The sequence below is a fragment of the Macrobrachium nipponense genome, chromosome 8 (genome assembly GCF_015104395.2).
Source record: "Macrobrachium nipponense isolate FS-2020 chromosome 8, ASM1510439v2, whole genome shotgun sequence".
In the NCBI taxonomy this organism is placed as follows: domain Eukaryota; kingdom Metazoa; phylum Arthropoda; class Malacostraca; order Decapoda; family Palaemonidae; genus Macrobrachium; species Macrobrachium nipponense.
Genome location: NC_087203.1, coordinates 56752125 through 56766011, shown reverse-complemented (window position 1 = coordinate 56766011; position 13887 = coordinate 56752125).

The window sequence follows — 13887 nt, the reverse complement described above, 5'->3', positions numbered from 1 at the left end:
TTTTCGAGGTTATTTAAGTGGCACAGTTTTTAAGAGTCCAATCACGTAGAGCATTAGAGGTATAATATTTTGGCCATGTGGTACTTTGTTTTGTTGGAGATGCTCCGAGTCTAAGCCTATGTGAGAGCAGGTATGTGGTAATATCTTTAAGTGTATCAACTAAATGCTTTGAGTGCATTTTCGGGAACAGAGTTTTTCTTTTTTTCTATTACCCTGCTTGGGGGTATAACGATTTTTGGGGTACTTAGTTTTTATGCCACATGTGGGTATTGGTAAAATAAAGGGGAATATTTTTATTGACTGGGTGGTATCAATAATATGGTGGAAATGGGGCTGGTTTTTATATTATTATTGTTGGTTTTTTTGTGCTGAGTCACAATTTTGAGTGTAAATTTCCCCTAACGGCAAAAGTGAGTTATGTTTATAATGTTGTTTTACCTGATGATGCTATTTTTGAACCTGGTGTATTGATTATTCAGTTCTCGAGACAAGCATTTTCTTTTTCCTTTATGTTATTTGAGGTCAGCGGAAAGATGTTGTGAGTACCGTATCTGCGAATTGTGGATATATATCATAAAATGCTTCTGGAAGTTAATTATATTTATATGATATGAACTATATCACAAATGTCAAAGCCCATGTAAATCACTTTAATTCTTTCAAAATTATTACAATTATATTTATTCAATTACTAAAATGAATTTTTCAGAACCATTTTTCCATATCACTGCGTGAATATTCACGGATGAAATAAGATCTTCGTTCTTTCATTTAGATGTCAAAAGAGATTTAACTTTGGTAGGGGCCTTATATGTAACTCACAGCAGTGTGGAAGAGGTAAAATAAAAATAGACAAAAACATTAGAACACTGAATGAATTGTAAAACTGCTCCTAGGGATCAGTGAGCACATGATGTCTCCTCGGATGGACTAATAAGTCTTTGAGACATCCTACTCCTTGTTACTCCTTGTAACTGTAGCTATCTCTCTCTCTCTCTCTCTCTCTCTCTCTCTCTGGATTTATCGCTTGCACTACGAGTGTGTTCTGTCTCTCTCTCTCTCTCTCTCTCTCTCTCTCTCTCTCTCTGGATTTATCGCTTGCCACTTTTACGAGTGTGTTACTGTCCCTCTCTCTCTCTCTCTCTCGCTGGATTTATCGCTTGCCACTTTTACGAGTGTATTAGTGTCTCTTCTCTCTCTCTCTCTCTCTCTCTCTCTCTCTCTCTCTCTCTCTCTGTGTCTTTGGATTTATCGCTTGCCACTTTTACGCGTGTGTTGGTGTTTCCTTCTCCTATCTCTCTCCCCCTGCTTTTAATGCTCTGTGTGTGTGTGTGTCTTTGGATTTGTCGCTTTCCACTTTTACTCGTGTGTTAGTGTTTCTTATCTCTCTCTCTCTCTCTCTCTCTCTCTCTCTCTCTCTCTCTCTCTCTCTCTCTCTCTCCAACTACAAAAAAAAAGAGAGAGGAATTTGATTCAGCAGTTCACGGAAGCGTTGCTGAGAAACTCAGAGCTGATTGTGAGGTTTTCAAATTCTAGGAACGAGTCTTACTTTCCTAATTTAATTTTCTACGTAGGTCCGAGCTTTTGGGATGGTACGCAACGTCCTCAGTTTGGGACTTACCGTTTCTGTTCTCTCATAAATTACCGTTACAGTAGTGGTCAAATAGTTCTTTTACTTTAGCTTTCTTATTCTGGTTCGCAATGTTTGATCTTGAAACAGGCTTGGAAGAAGCTAAAGAAGTTGGACAGTCAAGCGGAAAGTGACCAAGTGTTCATGTTGTTATCGTTGCTGATGTTGTTAACAAGCATTGGTGTTGTAACTTATATAACTATATAAATATAATTAAGAGGAAAACTCTCTCTCTCTCTCTCTCTCTCTTCTCTCTCTCTCTCTCAATTATTCGTCTGCAACCCATTCCTTTTTTACATTCATGAGGGAAGTCTCACCACATCTCTCTCTCTCTCTCTCTCTCTCCTTTAAACATTCTTTGTTTTTTCTCACATCAGACTATTTTCTTTATATTCTTTTTATATTCTTGTCTCGTTACCATAAATGGAAGATTGCTTGTATAGTCTTAAAGAAGATGACACAAACTGATTTCCACGATGGAGATCGTATTACCTTAAACTCATTTCCCGAGATGAAGATTATAAAACCTTAACTTCATTTTTCTGAGGTGGGTGGGTGGAGTTTGTGGGAGGAGGGGGTAGGTTCGTGGAGCTGGGGTGGGGGTTGTGGAAGGGTAGACGTCCAAGGGGTATTCTTCTTGAAGTTACAGAAAAGAAGATTGTCTCTTAAGTGATTCTTGTGAACAGCGGACAGAGAAGTGAACAATACATTAAAGAGCTGACGGCGCAGTTGAACGATGCTTTCAAAATTTAAGTGTGGTATAGTGTGGCTTGGAAGATTTTACATAGACGCCTAAGTTCTGAGCAAAAGGTCAAAATTAGGCACTTAATTTTCCCTTTGCCACATAATGACATACTTATGCCATATCCAATATCATGGTTATTTTTTTTACGTCACGGAGTAGGTGGAATATTTCTTTCTTACTGAATTTCTTGTTTTGTGTGTATTTATGTTTTTTCTAAATATTGTTTTAGTGTGCTAGTGTATTTAGTATGTTTTTATTATGTTTTAGTATGTTCAGTATGTTAAATTTCCTGTGTGGAAATCAAGAGTGCATTGTGCTTAATGCAATTATTTATGGTTCTAGTAAAATGACCAATAGATGATATATGTATATATATATATATATACATATATAATGTGCATATATATAGATATGTATACACACACACATATATATATATATATATATATATATATATATATATATATATATATATATTATATATATATATATATATATATATATATATATATAGCATATAATCATCTTTACGAAAGAAAGGAAACCAGTTACTACATAATTTCGAAAAAGTTTTGTGAGCAATGCTTTGCAAGTCTCTCTGTAAACTGGGTAAGTCACCTGGGAGTTGTAACGACCGAAGTCGTCCAAAAAGGATTTCTAGTGGCAAATAAAAATTACTAAAACTTGGTTTAAAATTTGGTAAACAAAAATCAAGGCCCAAAGACAAGATGAATTCTTCTCTCTTAGATAAAACATAGTTAGAATAATTAAAAACAGTGGTTTTGGAGTCTACGAATTTTGGGATCTGGATACCTAAACGATCTAGTTTTCTAAAATGAGTATTTTGAACATTTACTGAATAAGAGTCAACAGTTTTGGTAAGTACATGTTTTACTTATAGAAAGTCGATGAATGATACAGTATTTTCTATGACATTATACAGAGATCTTGATGTATCCTTATGTTTAGTAATAAGCTTTTCCTTGTGACTGATCTCAATATCCAATAGTTGTCGAGTGGCATCATAGTAGAACTGGGAGTGATAAAGTGTTGTGCGGTAGACTTTAAACTTGACGAAATTGGGAGTGATATTGTTAAGTCTGCAGTATTGGAGGAAATCCAAATCGAGTTGTGCCTTCAGACCTCTTCTTAGTGAAGTCTCCAGATGTCGATAGGTACGAAGAGTCTGCTGCCCAAATTTAGTCCTCAAGTATGCAGGAAGGTTGGGGCATCTGGAACGCCGTAGATTTAAAATGAATAGGATGGAGAAAAGCCAGCGTAACATCATACATGTATTTTCCAAATTTTCGAGACTTTGGGTCTCATCATCAGGGCTGTAAAACATACAAAACATACAAATTAATAAAGACTCAGTATTAATATTAATATTAATAAAAATGGAAGTACATAAACGTTAAATATAATAATTTTTAAAAAATGAACTAAAAAAATGAACTAAAAAAAATTTATATATATAAAAAAAATTAAAAATTGAAGAATTCTTAAAAGTTAGTACCTATCTCTATGGAGTTAAAAGACTGAGTGACGTTGTCTGGTTTGGAAAGAAGAACGTCAACTATGCTATATATAGGACTGTGGAAGAAGTCTGACCATTTAATGGGGGCACAAGCTGTTTGGTTGTTAATGACTCCAAAACAGAGAGAGAATAGTCATTGGGCGCTTGGGTGAACAATACGAAAATCCTTATATGAAATGATGTTTTACATTTATTACAATGTTCTCGTATGTTAGAAAAATTCTTTCGTTTTTCAAAAGTACATCCCGTACGGTGACTGACTCCGAGATGAGAGTCGATTCTGACTTTGAGCATCTTTTGGTGGCTCCCACGTATTTCTCAATCTTACATTTCGGGCAAGTAAAAGCAATATACCACCAAAGACCGCATCAAAGCCGGAAAGTTTATCTTTGTGGGAGAACAAAGAACCCAGAGTTTTAGGTTTTTGATTTTTTTGCTATCAACTTAAGATTCACAGCCGGAAAAGTTTCCTGAATGACTTTTTGTATTTGCACCTTAAATGTGTTGGACTGAATGAAGGTATCGATGCATATATTAATAATTTAGGCACGTTCGGTGCAAGTTGACGTGGCTGAAATTTATCATTTAAAAAGTTATTGACATATTTCAAGAATAAGGCTGGAGGATACGAATTATTTTTAAAAAAACTGAAGTAAAAATTGTATTTCACTATGGAAGTTATGCCAGCTGGAGGACCGAACGTATAAAGCACGATGCAATAGCGTGGAAATACTATTTAATTTAAATGTATGGAACAACTGCTATAAAAGTTAGTACCTTTGACCTGTGAACGTCGTTTTTCTAAAGACGCTCGTATTACCATGTTCTGTCCTAGTAATTAAAACATCTAAAAAAGCAGTTGGTTGTCATGTTCATGTTCGATGAGAAATTTATATTAGGATGTAGGCCATTGATATATTCCAAGAAAGCTTCAGCTGCTTCTCGGGACCTAAATAGAGCAATAGTGTCATCCACATATCGCTTATAAAAGAGAGGGAGATTGTTTACCAAATTTTAAACCAAGTTTTAGTAATTTTTATTTGCCACTGGAAATCCTTTTTGGACGACTTCGGTCGTTACAACTCCCAGGTGACTTACCCAGTTTACAGAGAGACTTGCAAAGCATTGCTCAACAAAACTTTTTCTAAATTATGTAGTAACTGGTTTCCTTTCTTTCGTATATATATATATATATATATATATATATATATATATATATATATATATATATATATATATATATATATCTAGTAGGTGAAAAGAGGGGGAATGGCTAATAATATGTTTAAAGTGTATATATTGATAGTGAAGTCACATAGCTCTCTCGCTTAGAGACAAGAGGTGGTGACCAGTACAAGTTTCACTTGGCGAGAAAAAGGTATTTGCTGAACAAGCAACTTGACTCAGAGATCATTCCTCCGATCGTGAGGCATGTACGTTCGTTTGTACGCGTATTACAGGCCTACTAGTTCAGGGTACTTGTGGAAGACGCATTCTTTGAGACGAACGAGAATAGATCAAGTGGTTGCTCCGAGTGTCGGGAGAAAATGCCCATCGTAAAGGTAGGACACATTCTATAAAAACTTAGAAAAACTGTTACCTTTTGAAAAGCGAGAGAAGTGTGAAATACTCTCTTTACGTGAATACTTTGAAAGAGTGATGTGGGGGATGCCTTTATACCTATTATCTTTATTACAGATGGGTCCAATTCCATGGTTGATTAGAAACGGGATTCTCTAACCTGGCTAATACGAGACGTTATGACATTTTTGGGTTTGGGAGTGTAACCTTAGTTAGGAGGGTAGAATGTTATCTTACTGGTTTCTTTATGGGTAGATTTGGGTGTTTATGCCATTATGACTTGTTAATCATTTTGTTCTTTGTTATAACCAATTGCTTTCGGAAATAAATAGTATTTTTCTATATTTACGCAGTCTTAATAAGCCTCGTGACATCTTGCAGACAGGGCACCGTTGGCAACAGGTAAGAGTTCCCAGTTTGTGTAGTTTAGGGAATAAGGAGGGGTGAAACAGTGGTAGCAGCGGTAAAGGCTTTTTATATACTTTTTATAAGCTGTAGGTACGCTCCGAAGGGACGGGTGACCAGTTAGAAATAGGGGGTTTCTTCCTTTTTTTTGGTAGGAAAAGGGGTTATTAATCATGTCACAGGCAACTCGGAGTCCTTTCTGCTGATTCGACAGAGAGAAGCTGTCCCTCAGACTTCCTCTCCCAAGCCAAGTCAGTTTCGATTTCTTGAGGTTACGGAATAAAGGTGTTTTAAATAAACGTGAGGAGGAAAAGTTTAATTTTCGACATATTAAAGTGTTTCGCAGTTCGCGCATATTTGCGGTGTGTATATGAATTCGGTTCCCGGTAATATGATGACATAAGTGTATTTTCGAGTTTTTTTTTCTTTCTTATTTTTTTTCTTTTTATATTTTGTGGATTTTTTTACCCTTTTGTTCTTGTTCATATTCCTTGTATTTGTGTGTGGCGAACTTACCTGAGTGGAATTTTTGCTGCGAGTCAATGCCAGAGAGAGAGAGAGAGAGAGAGAGAGAGAGAGAGAGAGAGAGAGAGGGAACTGGGACGAGGCAATTGCCGAGGCGAGTCGGCTGGGAAACGTCTTGCATTCTTTTTCCTTTCTTATCCCCTCCTTATTGTTATTTTTTTATTGTCATTTTCGTGGGGTTGATTTTGTTATTTGGGACGGGGCACACTTACCTTTTGTTATCCATTATTGGGGGAAAAATTTGAGTTGATTTTTCTTGATTGGGGTTTTTTTAAGTGTGGTATATAAATACACTGATGTTTATTGAAGATTGGGGAAGCTTATTGGAAAAAATAACCGGCCTTTGGAAACATGGATAAAATGGCGGATGCTAAACCTACGATGCTACTACATCACGTGACAAACATTACTGCTGGGGTCAGCCCATTCAAAGGGATTGTAGATGGCGTACTGTCACAACCTGTAAATATCTTCATAGAAGGAGTTAATAACTATTTAGCGGGAAAGAATATAGTAGACGATGTAGAGGCATTTAGAGAGGCGAAAGCTTTGCTAGATTTCAATAAGGGAGACCTCAATCATAGGTCAAATTTACATACCTCCATATATATATATGTATACATATATATATATATTACATAGTATATATGATATATATACATACAAATAAGGTATTATATATAATATATATATATAATATATATATATATATATATATATATATATACATTTCTCCCTTACATATTCCCAGCAATTCTGAAATGTAATCAACGGAATATGTAATGTAATTTTGTATTCTGATGCTCAAAAACATTTGATTTCCGAGGAAGGATTTCCATATGTTTTACAGCTCAAGGAGAAAATCAATAGATATGTGTTTTCTAATTAGTGGTTCCTCACCTTTGAAGAACCACTATTTCCAGTGGGTCCCCTCCTAGTACCTTAGGTACCATAATTGTCACCTAGGCATCATTTGCAAATTTTTGGTAAAGGATTATTTTCTAGAGACTTCACATCAGTTTTTGGTTTGCATATTAGTAAGGACTCAGAATAAATATTTATTCTGAGTCCTTACTGACATGCAAACCAAAATATGGTGTGAGGTCTCTAAAAAACAATTCTTTAACAAAAGTCTATAAACGATGTCTTGGTGACAAGGGGCCGGCCCCGGTTTTTCACAAAATTTTTACTGGTGTACCAAACCTGTTGCATTAATAGTTCTTCAAAGGTGAGGAACGACTAATGAGAAAACAGATATATATTGATTTTCTCCTTGCACACTAAAAAAAACTATGAAAATTCTTCCGCGGAAATCAAGTAATTTCATTACATATTCCGTTGATTACATTTCAGAATAGCTGGGAATACGTAAGCTAAAAAGATGTAAATTTTTAAAGATTTTGTAGTAAAAAACACTTTCCTAAGAAACATAGCGGGTGAATAGGGGTTGGAGACAAGAGTTTGAGGTAAGGGTATGGGTTTGAGGTTGTGGTTTGAAATAAGGGTAGTGGTTTAATTTATAGTTGGAGGTTATGATTTGAGGTTCGGGTATGGGTTTGAGGTTATGATTTGAGGTTCGGGTATGGGTTTGAGGTTATGATTTGAGGTTCGGGTATGGGTTTGAGGTTATGATTTGAGGTTCGGGTATGGGTTTGAGGTTATGATTTGAGGTTCGGGTATGGGTTTGAGGTTATGATTTGAGGTTAGGGTAGGGGTTTGATTTATGGTTTGAGGTTAGAGTAGGGGTTTGAGGTTACGGTTTGAGGTTAGGGTCGAGGTTTGAGATTATGGTTTGAAGTTAGAGTAGGGGTTTTAGGGTATGGGTTGATGTTAGGGTAGGGGTTTGAGGTTATGTTTGGTGGTTAGGGTAGGTGTTTGAGGTTATAGGTTTGAGTAAATGGGGTTTTGATTTATGGTTAGGTTTGGGTATGTTTATTGTTAATTTGGAGGTTTAGGGAGGGTTTAGAGGGGTAGGAGGTTGATTTATGGTTTGGAAGGTTGGTTTAGGAGGTTTGAATTAGGCTTTTAGGTTATGGTATGAGGTTAGGGTAGGAGTTTGAGGCTATAATTTAAGGTTAGGGTAGGGGTTTGAATCATGGTTTGAGGTTATGGTTTGAGGTTAGGATACGGGTTTGAGGTTACAGTTTGAGGTTAGGGTAGAGGTTTGAGGTTAAGGAATAACGACATGGAATTACCGAAGCTTGCAACAGACCCTAAGAAGTTTGGTGTGAGGGGTAATGGGATACACTGAAGCCCTCGGGCTGCCAATATATAATAAGATTAGATGAATATTGTCTTTTCCCGCTCCAGGACTTTAATTATAGTACTTGATCCAGATATAGTTTGACTTTCTAGGTTACAGCTTCTCTTGTCCTGAGAGAACTTTAATTTCTTAATAATCCTACACTAGTATTCCTCTCTTTCTCTCTGTCTCTCTCTGTCTCTCTCTGTCTCTGTCTCTCTCTCTCTCTCTCTATATATATATACATACATACATACATACATATATATATATATATATATATATATATATATATATATTATATATAATCATATATATACGAAACTGTTGCAGGAATATTTTTCTTTGGATTTGAATATTGCAAAAAATACTAATAACAAAACAAGAAAGATAGTAATCTGTCAAAGAAACAAACGAAACAAATATAAAACACAATATACAAAATTGACTGGAACAACTCGGCCAGCATGAGAATTATGACTTAGATTCGATGTTGGGTACGACTCTGAATTAATTCAGATGTCACCCTTCCCCTCCGCTGGTCGTCTTAAGGAATATATCGGAAAGTGTTCCCCTGACTTCAATAACCTTCGGATAGCAGCGCCGAACTTTAGTAATGTGTCTTATGAAATCTGTGCTCTTGCTCAATGTACATTCAAACTTGTGAAATGTAGGAAGGGTCCGTCTAATAAGCATTGTCAAAGGGCCCAAAGCGACATCCAGATTTTAGTCTTTTACTTGATCTACATCTCTGCTTCGTTTCCTCAGTCTTGCTCTCTAGCAGCTCTGACTGTTACCGCTTAGTTCTTAGTGCAACTGTAGAGGTTTTCTCTCAGTTCCACCTTTATATCCTTGTGCTGCATCTCTCTTGTTTTCGGCAGGTTATCATCTGTTGCATCGATTTTTACAGCAGAATTATATGGAATTTTAAAGGCTTTAAAGGAAGTTTTAATTAGGAATGAAAATAATTTTATAATATATTGTGACTCAAGAAGTGTTCTTCAGTCGCTGGAATCTTTTAACCCTTTAAACCCTCTGATTTTAGATATATTTGAATGGCTGCTTTTACTAAAAAGAAGAGGGAAAGAAATAAAGTTCTTCTGTTGGGTTCTTCCCATGTTGGGGTGGCTGGGAATGAGAAAGCTGACCAACTTGCAAAGTCTGCGGTCAGCTCCCGAGAACCCACAAGATGCCTACTACCACAATCGGGATTTGTATCCTCTAGTTACTAGTAAGTCAGAGAATTAAAAAATGTTGGCAGTCCCAGTGGGAGGATATTTTAGCTAATCAAAAAATGCGCAGTATCACTTCATCAGTGTCTCCTTGGTCATATCCGTATATGCCAAGGAGACAAGAAACGGTGTTGTGCAGATTGTGGATTGAACATACAAGACTTACACATGGGTTCTTGATGTCCCATGAAAATCCTCCATTTTGCGATGATTGTACTGTGTCCCTGACTGTGAGACATTTGCTGGTTGAATGTCCCAGACTTGGGAATTTGAGATTTAGGTTTCTGTCTTGGGGATGTGATAAAGGAGGTAATTTTATCCTATTTACAATTCTTGAAAGGATTGTAATATAGAGCTGTTATATATTTTTATGAGGGAGGCTGGCCTTCTCAACAAAATTTAGATTATATAATAGAATATCTATGTAAGAATTAATATATTTGAACAAATATATTTATATAAATATATTTTTAGTTTTTTTATATTAAATTAATTTTAGATTTAATTCTACTTTCTATCTAAATTTATTTCGGTGTCAATAACCGAGATGTTGTGACACCAGTTTTTAACAGACATAATCAATCAATCTCTCGTTTTCTGGATCTCTTTATCTTGCTTCCAGTTCCTCCAACTCCTTCTTTTCAAGTCTTGAGCGCCGAATGGCCGAGAGTGGCCCAGTGTGTCTTGACTGCTGAAGTTTCATCAATCATAAATCAAAATTGTAAGGTGAGTAATTTTGCGTCTAATTGGTTTTCCTTTCTTGTATTGCTTATGAAAAATTACATTCTTTAAAGTCCTTGCCTTACAAAATTATAGTATGTTTTGAGACATGATGATTCAGAAAGCCATTCTGGAAGAAAGAGAAGTCATGATACTTATTCACTAACAATTCATACCTAAATTTGATCAATTACAGGTTTTCATTAAAGAAATCATGTCTTTAAATATTTATCTAATTATCATATAAAGATGAGATTTTTTTACTACGTTTCAACTTTTAGTGGTTTGACAATTTTAGTTATGTAATTTCTATCAGAGAATGACACTGGGGATAAAATTCTTCAGGTGTTTCCAAGTGAACTATTATTCATTTACGTAAAAACAGAAATTTGCATATATACAATTATGTGAAATTATGCCTCCCTGTAAACTAACGTGGCAGCGTTTTATGTTTTAAAAACGGTTTATAAGTTCTTTGTTTCAGTATCCCATCGAAGATTGTTTTCCTATATATCCCTCCCCCCCCCAAAAAAAATGGGAAGAGTGCAGAGGGTGCTGTTATTTTTCCAAGGATACCAAAGTAACCTAAGAGTCTCTTAAGATATGAGAGTACTTGTATTTTCAGTCCTTGTCTTCCCAAAGTAGAAATTTAGACATGGCTAAATAAAGCAGAACGTTTGCTCAGAAGCCATAATAGTAACTGGATGTTTGTGTGTGTGTGTGTGTGTGTGTGTGTGTGTGTGGTGTTTTATACTAGCAGTAGAATTTTTTCTGTGAACTGGATTTGTTCCGTGAACTGGATTTCACCATGTTGGTGAGTCAAGATATTGCAGTTATCAATTTTGGAATTTAGGTTTTGTGGTATTTATGGCAAAACTTACTCATATAGTAGACATGTTGATGTTATACTGTTGCTTTTTTGAAGTTTTCACAATTTGAAAATATAGTCTTTGAAGAACAAATTTATTTTGAGTGATTACTTGGTGAGCGCTGGTCCCTTTTTTTTTTTTTTTTTTGCCCTGATATTATACATACTTCCCCGCCCCCCTTATATGACACATTTGGTTTTAAGATCGAACGTTAAACAGTTAAAATCGGTTCCATTGGAGCAAATATTTAGATCAGAAATTGATGTAGCTGGTACAGAGGTAGCTTAAATAAGTGTTGATATGCTTTTTAAGGTTTAGTTTTTTGCATTCTGCAATGCATCATTTTCTCAGCAAGCTTATGCGTAGTGTCTGACGTCCGTAAGAGCTCTACATTTCTTTTAAGTAATGAAATTTTTACTTAGACTTGAAAAATGAAATTTCATGAAAATGTGACATCATGTTGGGGAATTTCTAAGGTTAATGATCAGTTAAGAGGCATCATTTATGAATGTGACCAGGTGCCAGTTATCTTTTTTCAATGTGACCAATTAACAGGTTTATGAATGTGACCAGTTACCACATCTTTTATGAATGTGACCAGTTACCTATCTTTTATGAATGTGACCAGTTACCAGGCGTCTTTTATGAATGTGACCAATTACCAGGTATCTTTTATGAATTGTGACCAGTTACAGGTATCTTTTTATGAAGTGTGACCAGTGGACAAGGTATCTTTTTATGAATGGTGACCAGTTACCACATTTTTTATGAATGTGATCAGTTACCTACTATCTTTTATGAATGTGACCAGTTACCAGGTATCTTTTATGAATGTGACCAGTTACAAGGTATCTTTTATGAATGTGACCAGTTACCAGGCATCTTTTATGAATGTGACCAGTTACCAGGCATCTTTTATAAATGTGACCAGTTACCACGTCTTTATGAATGTGACCAGTTACCAGGCATCTTTTATGAATGTGACCAATTACCTACTATCTTTTATGAATGTGACCAGTACCAGGCGTCTTTTATGAATGTGACCAGTAACCAGGTATCTTTTATGAATGTGACCAGTTACCTACCATCTTTTATGAATGTGACCAGTACCAGGTTCGTCTTTTATGAATGTGACCAGTCCAGAGTCCTTATGATTGGCAGTTACCAGGTATATATGAATGTGATCAGTTACCAGGTGTCTTTATGAATTGTGACCAGTTACCATGGTATCTTTCATGAATTGTGACCATTTACCAGGGCAATCTTTCATGAATGTGACCAGGTTACCAGGCATCTTTTCATGAATGTGACCAGTTACCTACTATCTTTTATGAATGTGACCAGTTACCAGGGTGTCTTTTGTGAATGTGACCAGTACCAGGGATCTTTCATGATGTGACAGTAACCGGTACTTTTATTGAATGTGACCAGTTACCAGGTAATCTTTCTGAATGTGACCAGTTACCAGGTATCTTTATGAATGTAACCAGGTTGCCCACAGTGGATGCCTTTCATTGAATGTGACCAGTTACCAGGTACTTATCTTTTATGAAGTGATAGTTACCAAGCATCTTTTATGAATGTGAACCAGTTACCAGGCATCTTTTGTGAGTGACCAGTTTACCAGGCGTCTTTTGTGAATGTGACCAGTTACCTACTATCTTTATGAATGTGGCAGTTACCAGTATCTTTTGTGAATGTGACCAGTTACCAGGTATCTTTTGTCAATGTGACCAGTTACCAGGTATCTTTCATGAATGTGACCAGTTACCAGGTATCTTTTGTGAATGTGACCAGTTTTACCAGGCGTCTTTTGTGAATGTGACCAGTTACCAGGTATCTTTTATGAATGTGACCAGGGTTTACCAGGCATCTTTTATGAATGTGACCAGTTACCAGGTATCTTCATGAATGTGACCATTACCAAGCTTATTTTATGAATGTGACCAGTTACCTACTCATCTTTTAAGAAATCTGACCAGTTACCAAGTATCTTTTATGAGTATGACCAGTTACCAGGGATCTTTCATGAATGTGACCAGTTACCAAGCATATTTTATGAATTTGACCAGTTACCTACTATCTTTTAATTAAGAATCTGACCCAGTTACCAAGTATCTTTTATGAATATGACCAGCTACCAGGCATCTTTCATGAATGTGAACAGTTACCAGGCGTCTTTTATGAATGTGACCAGTTACCAGGCATCTTTTATCAATGTGACCAGTTACCACGTATCTTTTATGAATATGACCAGTTATCAGGCGTATTTTATGAATGTGACCATTTACCAGGCGTCTTTTATGAATGTGACCAGTTACCAGGCATCTTTTTGATGAGTGACCAGTTACCAGGCATCTTTTTATCAATCAATGACCAGTTTACCACGTATCTTTTATGA